This window comes from Arachis ipaensis, chromosome B07 (assembly GCF_000816755.2).
Source record: "Arachis ipaensis cultivar K30076 chromosome B07, Araip1.1, whole genome shotgun sequence".
NCBI lineage: Eukaryota > Viridiplantae > Streptophyta > Magnoliopsida > Fabales > Fabaceae > Arachis > Arachis ipaensis.
Window position 1 is genome coordinate 16,978,142 of NC_029791.2, and position 10,796 is coordinate 16,988,937.

A 10,796-nucleotide genomic window follows, 5' to 3' on the forward strand; every position below is an offset into this window, starting at 1 on the left:
GTCTATACAGTGCGAGGACAAAGACAACGATTACTACTGCTGCTGTTGCTACTGCTACTACTATTGTTGCTCTTGCTGTTGCTGCTAATGCCGATGCAGGTCAAAGATAACTGGAAGCTGAAGAGATCTGATACTAGAAAAAGAGTCACTCGGGTACATCAATTATCGAAAATTTCGGTATGAGCTTCGCCATGTTCAGTGGATGAGGCGAAAATGGATACTGACTTTCGTCAGGGTGCAGCTTGGCGAAAGGCATGTCATATGGCATGTCCGGGTTGAATTTTTGACTAAGCAGAGGATGGGAGAAGGGATGATCAGAAAGGTAGTAGCGATGCATACGCGGAATTTCCTAGAACACCGCATCTCCCAACGCGGGATCTATGTAGCAGCCGTAGGCAGGGCACTAAAAAAAAGAACGTCGGTCCCATTTGCGGATGTGGAAGAAAGAGGGTGAGACCTAAGGTTTCTAACATGATACTATACAAAAACTCTAAGGAGTCCACAGCCTAAGTCTAACCGTTCACAAGGCTCAAAAAAACATTAGTTCATACACAAACAAGTACAAGTACAAGTATATAACAGAACAACAGTTACATAGCAAGTAAACGTACATTCACAAACAGAGAAAATGCAGCAATCAAGTATGATGCATGTCTAGTCCTATGTAGGCCATGAGCTCATACGTCGGTTGGCTACTCACAACCCGACGTTACCCAATCCAAGTCCGGATATGGCTACTCCACTAGGTCGGTCGCGCATCGGTGTCCAAAATACAATCGCGGCACTGATAAAAGAATAGCCTAAAATACAAGGTGCTCCCAGTGAGTAACAGTCCATATGGCGGGCGTCCCCACGTTCATATAGTCTTTGGCCAGGCAGGATGAAAGTCCATTCTGCCAGGTATCTCTAGCACTTCGGGGTTTATAGTTTTTTTTTTCCGCGGCACACCTCAATAAAATTTTATCTTTAAGGGACTTTTTTGCCATTCTTTTATAAAAATTTGTGTCCGGTCTCTTTTCTTAAAATTTTTCAACCTTGTCACATTCTACCATATTTTTCTTGTTTTTATATATTTTCAATTTTGCCCTTTGTTAACTGACTTTGTTTTTCTAATTTTCAAAGATTTTTAGTGACACTTTCACTACTAATGTTATTACTTTATCATTTACCTTCATGTTTTTACTAAAAGACCTTTTTATCCTTTATTAAGTTAATTAATCATTTTTTATTTTTTTATTTTATACCTAAAGTTATCAATTTGTCCCTAGTACTCTAATTTTACCGTTTAATCTTATTTAGCGTCAAAATTTTACCAGATTGATCCTAAAATTTTTCCATGAACAAATTATTTCTAATATTTTTATTAAATACCAATTTTATCTCTAGTAACCTAAAACACTATTTTACCTTTTATTAATTTATTTACTTATATTAGTTACCACTTTTTATCATTTTACTTCTAATTTTTACTACAGTTTTTATTTAGGCCAAAAATTTTATTTTAGTTATAATTTTGACCCAAATAATTTATATAATTACTCATTTATCCTTAATAACACTAAATTCATAATTTTATTTATTTTTTATTTAAATTACATATTTAACCCTCCATTTATCCGAAAATAAGTATAACACCCTTTTACTGTTGCATACTTGTTTCATAGGATTAAAATCAATTTTCTTTCTTCTCGCTAACCTTCTAACATGTCATTTTCTAGGTCTTTTGGTAGATGAATTTTCAAGGATACAGTTGTTTATTTTTATCCACTGTTAATGACTTTTAAAATTTGAAACCTAAATCTTAAGTGCTCTAAATAATTTCAGTAGTTTCATACAGTTTTCAGAGGCAAATAAGTTTCATATATCACTCAAATAACAATTCAAAATAGGAAAGTACCAATGAATTTACAAATTATAAAATTAAGCACAAAATCACCATAAAGTGGCTTATATGAAGAGCGAATCAAGCACAAACATATTTTAACTATTCCTAACCCTTACCTCTCGTTTAATGCAGTCACTAGACCTCTCAAACACTAGAAAATATTCTCGCAAAGGATGGAGCACGTTTGGGTATGGTGCAATTTTTTCTTGGTCGAAAGTGTCACAAAAGTGTTGAAATTTGACCACTTTAAATTTGAATTTATGTAGCTCCTTAGACGTGCTTCATATGGGTTTCAAGAGAAATTTTCTATACACATAAGAGAATAAGAATTCACCATAGTCACTACTGAAAAACAGAAAAGAATAGAGAAGAAACAATAGCTTACCTTATTGAATTTTCGGTAAAAATGCGAGAATTAGTGGAAACAGGCAAGAAATTGTGTTTAAATGGCTTGGACTCTTGAAGAACACATGAAGAACTACTGAAAATAAGGTTGAAAACCAATGTTCTTTTAAATAAAAATTCAGAGTCTTACTGAATTTTTTATGATAAAAGGATGAAGAAAAATTAGAAGAAAAGGTGTTGAGATTGAGAGAGAAGGGGCGTGAGTTTGAGTGAGAATAATTAGTGTCATAATTACTTGTGGTTGAAAATACAGCAGAGAGGGATGAGAGGCTGAAATAATCTCGGTCCAGACTAAGAGGGAGGGGTTAGTTACTTGGGTGGCAAGTAAAAGGATCCGAGGTCTCTACGAGTCATTTGCGGAATTACTTAGTAAAATAATTAATGGTTAAGATTTATTCTTAAGGAAACAAATCATGAATTAATGACTAATATTAATCTTGAGACGCAATTACCTAAGTAAAAATTATTTTTACCAATGGTTCTGAGGTTCTTTTGTTATTAGAGATTTTCTTGGCGCGCAAAACCTTCACTAAAAGTATTTTTATGGCTTAAAAAGTCTCTAGTAAGAAAAATAACTAGTAGTAAGCTAATATTTACCATCAACTAGTCAAATTTGACTTAGAAAAATTAATTACCCTCATAAAATCAAGTTTAACTTTATTAATTACCTTTTTCTAATTAATTTTTTTCACCATTAGACCTACCTCACTATTTCTTGTTGGGTCATCATTCAGAATTTTACAAGATAAATTTTAAAATATCTAAAAAAGTCTATTTATCGAAAATTGAGTTCTTAGAGAATACTCGACTATAGGGTTAGTACTGTCAGCTCTAGTTAAAATTTTATGTTAGTTTCTATAGTTCTTTCAATTTTGTATTTAAGATCTAGGGCAATTTACATATTTAAAACATTTGGAAGAAAACGTTACGCAATAACAATTTTTCAAAACACCAGACACAATTGTAACTTTTCTAATTATATGTAAACCCCGACATCCTGCTGCGGATTAGAATTGCACGTAAACCACCACACCCTGTCGCGGTTTACGTTGAATTTGGCCTGTGTATAAACCGCTACACAGTTTATATTGACTTCTGTAAACATAGAATCCGCTACACCCTATGGCGGTTTCTGAAGGAATGGCGTCGATAAAGAAACCGCGATACCCTGTAGCAGTTTCTTCTTTTCCCAAGCATTGTCTCTTACTTTAGCAAATATGCAAATGAATGATGAATGTGAGCTCTTAATAATAGAACTCTTAACAATCCCAAGTTTTATTTTGTATTCGACTTTGTAAAATTTGTAAAAGGATAAATTAAATGAAAAACTAATTATAAGTAACAATAGAATCATAAATAATGAAAATTTATAGTTTCAAATAATACTAAATTAAAGAGTACTGATAGTACTAAAAAATTATAGAATATTTTCTTTTTGTTTGACATTATAAAATTTAGGAAAATTTTCAAGTATGCCAATGAATCGGTGTTTCAGTGATTTTTAAACATTGATCTTAATGATATATATAATTTTTATATGATCTTAAGTATATGATCAATAATTTTTATATTATTCTTTTAGTATTCTAATTTTTCATGTATGTTATTATTTTTTGCAATTCTTATTATTTTTTTTCATATTAACTTTTTTTAGACATAAAGAACAGAAAATGATAAAAAAAAGTTAACATGAACAAAGAAATAATAAGGATTGCAAAAAATAATAATATACATAAAAAATAAGAATAAATTCATATTATGCAAAATTTGATAATAAACGTATTATATCATAATTATAATTACAAATTTTACAAAACCGAATACAAAATAAAACTTAGAGATTTTTAAGAGCTCTATTATTAAGAGCTCACATTCATCATTTATTTGCATATTTGCTAAAGTAAGAGACAATGCTTAGGAGAAGAAGAAACCGGATATTGCGGTTTCTTCATCGACGCAATTCCTTCAGAAACCGCTACAGGGTGTAGCAGATTCTGTGTTTACAAAAGTCAATATAAACTGCTATAGGGTGTAAAGATTTATGCACAGGCCAAATTCAACGTAAACTGCGACAGGGTGTAGCGGTTTACGTGCAATTCTAATCCGCAGCAGGGTGTCGTGGTTTACATATAATTAGAAAAGGTGCAATTGCGTCTGGTATTTTAAAAAGTTGTAACTGCATAACGTTTTCTTCCAAATGTTTTAAATATGTAAATTGCCCTAAAATCTATATTTTATATGTTTTTAATTAGATTCTTACAATAATTTTAAATTTGTAACTAGATCTTTTTTAATAGTAAACTTTTTAAAATATTTTCGTTTATCTTACACTGCTAGCAAGTATGTCTCAGCATATTTATTAAATTAAATATTGTTCGGTAGCTCGGGTACCGGACTGTTCGGGGAGATCCTTTGGTTGGTAAGGTGGGGTATCGCCTGGTTCCGGGTTGCGGGGTTGGAGCTGGAGCAGCCGATGTCCCGAGATCTTGGTGTGGAGAGAGGGGGGTGCCAGCTGCAAAGACACTCCGACGCTCTAGTCAGTCAGATGTGCAGGCGAAAAGTGGGCAAAGTGATATGTGTGACGTACCTTGGGGGAGGGGTAGGACCCTCCTCTTATATACCTTGTCAGAAAAGTGGGCCCCATAGGAGAAGGCCTCCTTCCAGGAAGTTTCCTTCTCCCCAGCTGTTATGCAGCTGGCAAGGAGGGTGCGTGGCCGGGTCGCCAGACAGGCGGGTACGATGACCCGCCCAAATGGGTCGGTAGATTTTCGGGCCGAGTCGGTCTCCATGCCTAGCTGGGCTGGGCCGTATCAGTGTCCCCAACGCGTTAGCAATGGTCGTGAGCACCGTTGGTGGCGTGTTATGTTTTCTCTCGTGTGTTGTCGCTAGGTCGGCCGCTCATGGAGAGGAGGTGCCTCTTGCACGCGTGTCTGTTTGTTGCTGGGGATAACCTTTCGTCGCCTCGTTCTTCGCGTCAAGTATTTGATGCTCATAGTGGGTTATTTCAAAACCTTGCGTGCAAAGACTATTTTACTTTTTGCCTTTCGCGCTTCTTGAGTTAGTTTCCTAATCCCCTAGTCAGTTTTGCATTTCGCTTCCACTTCATTTCCTTGTTCTCTCCACTTCCATCTTCCTCCCTCTCGAATTTCCTACTGCTATTTCTACGCCCTTGTGCATTCGCCCCTTCTTGCCTCCTTTCGAATCTTTGCAACTATCCTGGTAAGCGCTCATCTCTCACTCTTTGTTCCATGTTTGTTTTATCTTCATTGTCTATGCTCTGTATGCATGCTATTTTTCTAATTTGACTTGTATGTTGGATGACATTAGTCTTAGGTAGGTGCATTAGGGGGGTTGCCACTCCAGGGCATTTGTTTTTAGGCTTTTACTTAGGATTGGCTTCGACCATGCTTGGTTGCAGTTGTTGAATAGGCAAAATGTAGTTTCTGGACCTTTTTCGAACTCCCGACCTCGTAGACTAACCGAGTGGTGCCCCCACTATAGGTATGCCTCGTCACGTTTCGCGATCTTCCTCCTCAAGCGCGGGTTACGACCGATATGCTTGGGTGACCTCTGACGTGAAGGACTCCCCAAACCAAATGGGTGAGGAGGAGCTGACCGAGTTCCGTCAAGTCGAGTACTTATGCGGCGGGACCGACGAGGAGTCTAACTACGATGTTTTCATCCCCGCCCCTAAAGAACAGTTATACAAACTCAACCTCCACTCCCCCCGAGTTGCCGACTGGATCTGGTTCTACAAGGCAATGTTTACCCAACTGGGGGTTCGCATTCCTTTCACTTCTTTTCAAATGGCGCTCCTTAACCGAGTCTTCGTGGCGCTGTCGCAGTTGCATCCGAACAGTTGGGCTTCCATCCGCTGTTTCGAGATGGTGTGTGAATATTTAGAGCTGCCATTGTCCGTGGACGTTTTCCTTTATCTCTTCAACCTTATGAATCATTCCAAAAAAGGGAAAGCGAGGAAAGGGTTCATGTCCTTCAAGGACAAGTACTTCAAGGTGCGCCCAGTCAAAGGTCACCATCCCTTCTGGCTGTCGTTAGAGGGGCAGCGCCTCATCCCGACGTATTGGAGTTTCGGGGCGGGGTCCAATACCTTTATAAAAGTAACATACAAAGGAATGTCCTCTGTGGACAAAAAGATTGCCGACGTGTTGTTGGCTATTTTTGGGAAAAACCATGTGAACCTCCATCTCCTTATGGGTGACCAGGAGGTTGCTAGAAATTATATTTGTGAATAGTTTTAACTCGCATTTCTTGTGCTACTATTGCTCTGATTTGTTATGCCGACTTCACGACTAACCTGTTTCACTATTTTGCTACAGTGGGAATGTTTGCCGAAGTGACAGGCCTTGAGAATTTATATAACACCTTTCTGGCCGGCAACAGTGATGAGGAAACGGCCGACGAGAAATAGGAGGCTCCACCTGAAAATAACGAGAAACAGGCGGTGTTCCCTCCTCGTGATGCCGAGATGTCGGACCAAAATACTGATGAGGCGCATGCCTCTCCCGTTCATGGTTAGGCGATTGGTCCTGGCAAGGGCTCGACCTCCAACCCTCAATTCGAGGAGGATGATGTGTAGATTATCCACAACCCAAAGAGGAGGAAGCCGTCCTCCAGTTCTGAAGGAGCCCTCATTGTGATGGAGAGGAATTTTATAGACACGTAGCTGCTTCCTGGCACAGAGGAATATTTCCATGGCTGGGATCTTCCTGGGCAGGCGAGATGGATGTATTGTTCTCTTCTTCACGGCGCCGCCATAGCCAGGAAGGCCGAGTTTGAGCTGTCCAGAATCCAGTTGGTGCAGAGGAGGCTCGAGTCCTCTGTCAAGGCCAACAATCAATTTAAGGCGCAAGTTGAGACACTTCGGGAGCAGCTGTCCAAAGCAGAGGAGAAGCTCAAAGCTTCCGAGGAGAAGGCCACAGTCGCTGAGGAAAAATTGAAGACTTCCGATGCAGCTGTTTCCCGGCTAACCGAGCGGGAGCTGACTTTGGAGAGCCAGCTCAACATTACTCACGGTCGAGTCGTTGCTTTGGAAAAGGAACGCGACGAGGCCGCCTCATTGGCCAAGACTGCTCAATCCGAAGCTGAAGAATATAAGAAAAAGTACAAAGAGACCGTGAAATATGGGAAGAGCGCCATCCTGATGACCGAAGAGGCCCTTAAAGTCCAAGTAAAGCTCGTGGCTCCTGACTTCGACACGTCGGCAATCGGTGTTTTCAAAACAATCAAGGACGGCAAGATTATCGATATGCCGCAGAAGTGATCTCTGTACTCGTATGAATCTTGTAATTTTTTGTTTCTGTAGACGTTGTCGCATAGTTTGATAAACTTTGCTGTTGTGCATGTTGGATCTTGTAACTTTGAACTGCTATAGTAGTCGCCTGGTCAGCTTATGGTTATTGCTTTTCCCCACTTACTCGGTAGTACATTTTCGTTCTATTTTATTACCGTTTTGTTGGTATTGGCTTGTCTCTCACGTTTGTTTACCGTTGCATTGGTAATTTGACGAAGCCAAGTCGTGGCTTCACTATCGATGTAGCTGTTTGTTATGGCGTTAACTTAGTTGGTTTCTGGGGTGATCAGTCCCGGGGTACCGTGTCGTTGCCCCATTTAGCATTATCGTAAGAAATTTGTTGTCGCGGGATGTATGAATGGGGAAAAGTAACATTTAACAAGTGAACATTAACAAGTGAACATTAATCGGCAAGTGAACAAGTCTATTGCAACAATAAGAATTTAACAAAAGTAAATTATTTGATGATAAAGCGAAACCCGGGTCTTACTGAGCTGGTCAGGTCGCCTACTCGACGTGTTTACACTAGGAATAAAATCTTCTTAAGTTACCCGCGTTTCAAGTTCTCGGGACTTCCTTGCCGTCGAGTCTTTCCAACTTGTAGGCGCCCTTACCAATCACCTCTTTGACCCTGTAAGGGCCTTCCCAGTTAGCCGTCAGCTTACCTTCCCCCTGAGTCGGCATCCCGATGTCGTTGCGCTGCAGGACCAGGTCATTTTGTTCGAAATCTCTCCTGAGTACTTTGGTGTTATAGCGTAGGGCCATTCTTTGCTTCAGTGCTACTTTCGACAAATGGGCCATCTCTCTCGCCTCGTCTACTAGATCTTTCTCTACAGCTTCCTCTACTCCTCCCAGAAGCAACCGTGGGCTCGGTTCGCTGATCTCTACGGGTATCATAGCATCCACCCCGTATGTCAGGCAGAATGGGGTTTCCCCGGTGGACGATTGCTGGGTTGTGCGGTAGGACCAGAGGAAGGAGGCGAGTTCGTCGGCCCATGCTCCCTTTTTCTTATCAAGCCACTTTTTGAGGCCTAGCAAGATGACCTTATTCGCGGCCTCAACTTGGCCGTTTGTCTGGGGGTGTTCCACAGATGAGAACTTTTACTTTATGCCCAAACCGGCGAGGAACTCTGTGAACTTCTTATCAGTGAACTGTGTCCCGTTATCAGAGATAACGACCTCAGGGATCCCGAATCCAGTTACCACTTGTCTCCACATGAACTTCCGACAATTGAATGAGGATATGCTATGGCTAGTGGCTCAGCCTCTATCCACTTGGTATAGTAGTTGATGGTAACTATAAGGTACTTGACCTGCCCTGGACCGACCGGGAAGGGTCCTAGGAGGTCGATTCCCCAATGTGAGAAAGGTCGCGAAGACGTCAACAGGCTTAGCTCAGTTGCCGGCGCCCTGTGGAAATTGGTGTTCTCATGGCATTTGATGCATTTCCTTACGAATTCTTTGGAGTCCTTCATCATTGATGGCCAGTAATACCCTGCTCTGATGAGCTTTCTTGCTAAAGCTTTGCCCCCGATGTGGTGACCGCAGCACCCCTCGTGGACCTTTCTGAGCACATAGTCCGTTTGATCGGGATGCAGGCATTTCAATAAAGGTTGGCTAATTCCTTTTTTAAACAAATGGCCCTGTATGATGGCATACTTGGCCGCTTCCCGCCTTATCGTTTTGGCTAGCTTGTCGTCGCTGGAAAGTCTTGCCTTCTCCAGAAAATCAATGATCGGGTCCATCCAAGAGGGTTCTGATTGGGTCAATTGGAGGACCACAGATGGTTCCTTTACCAAACCTTGAATGAGAGACCGGTTGCCGGCCCCTGGTTTGGTGCTTGCTAGCTTGGACAGGAGGTATGCTCGTGTGTTCCTTTCCCTCGGAACGTGTTGGATCGTGACCTCCTCAAATTGCTCGCTCAACTCTTTGACCTTCTCCAGGTACTTCTGTAACAGTAAATCTCTGGCTTGGTAGGTTCCATTGACCTGAGAGGTAACGACTTGCGAGTCACTGCAAACCTCTAGCCTTGTAGCTCCGACTTCCCGAGCTAAGATTAAGCCGCCCAGAAGGACTTCGTACTCTACTTGATTGTTTGACACTGGGAACTCAAACTTGATCGACTGTTCATATATGACTCCGGCGGGGCTCTCCAGGATGATCCCGGCGCCTCCGGACGTTTGGTTGCATCTACATGGAGATTCCACCATATGCTCGTTACCTCGGCCGGGTCCCCTGTTACTTCTACCAAGAAGTCAGCCATGGCCTGCGCCTTAAATGCATGCCTGGGTTCATATTGTAAGTCGTACTGGACAGCTCGATAACCCAAGTCATCATTCTTCCCGCTAAGTCGGGTTTCTGTAGTACCTGACGGATTCCATGGTCTGTTCTCACGACCACCTGATGACCTTGGAAATACTGTCGTAGCATACGGGAAGAGGTCAGGAGTGCAAGTGCCAACTTCTCTAATTTGCTGTATCTCAATTCTGCTCCTTGCAGTACTTTGCTCACAAAGTAAATTGGTTGTTGGATCTTCCCTTCTTCCCGTCCCAAAACCGCCGCCATCGCTTCATCCGTTATGGCCAAGTATAGGTAGAGTGGTTCCCCGACCTGGGGCTTCCTGAGGACAGGTGGTGTTGCCAGAATCTCTTTAAAATGCTTGAATGCTTCCTCGCATGCTGGGGTCCATTCAAATGCTATCCCCTTCCTCATCAGGTTGAAGAACGGCAGGGCTTTCGCAGCCGATGCCCCGAGGAAGCGAGACAGTGCAGTGAGCCTTCCCAACAACCTCTGAACGTCCTTGACGCAGCCTGGGCTCTTCATTTGGAGTATTGCTTGACACTTTTCAGGGTTGGCCTCCACCCCTCTCTGGGTTATCATAAACCCCAAGAACTTTCCTGCTTCCATGGCAAAGGCACACTTAAGCGGGTTAAGCCTCATGCCGTGTTGCCAGAGGGAAGCGAACACGTTTCTTAGGTCGCTTAAGAGGTCCTCAGGTCGGGTGGTCTTTGCAAGGATATCATCCACATATACTTCCACCGTTTTGCCTATAAGGTCACTGAATATTCTATTCATTAACCTTTGGTAGGTGGCCCCAGCATTCTTCAGGCCGAATGGCATTACCTCGTAGCAATATATTCCCCCCGGCATTATGAACGCTGTTTTCTCCTCGTCTGGCCGGTGCATCGGTATCTG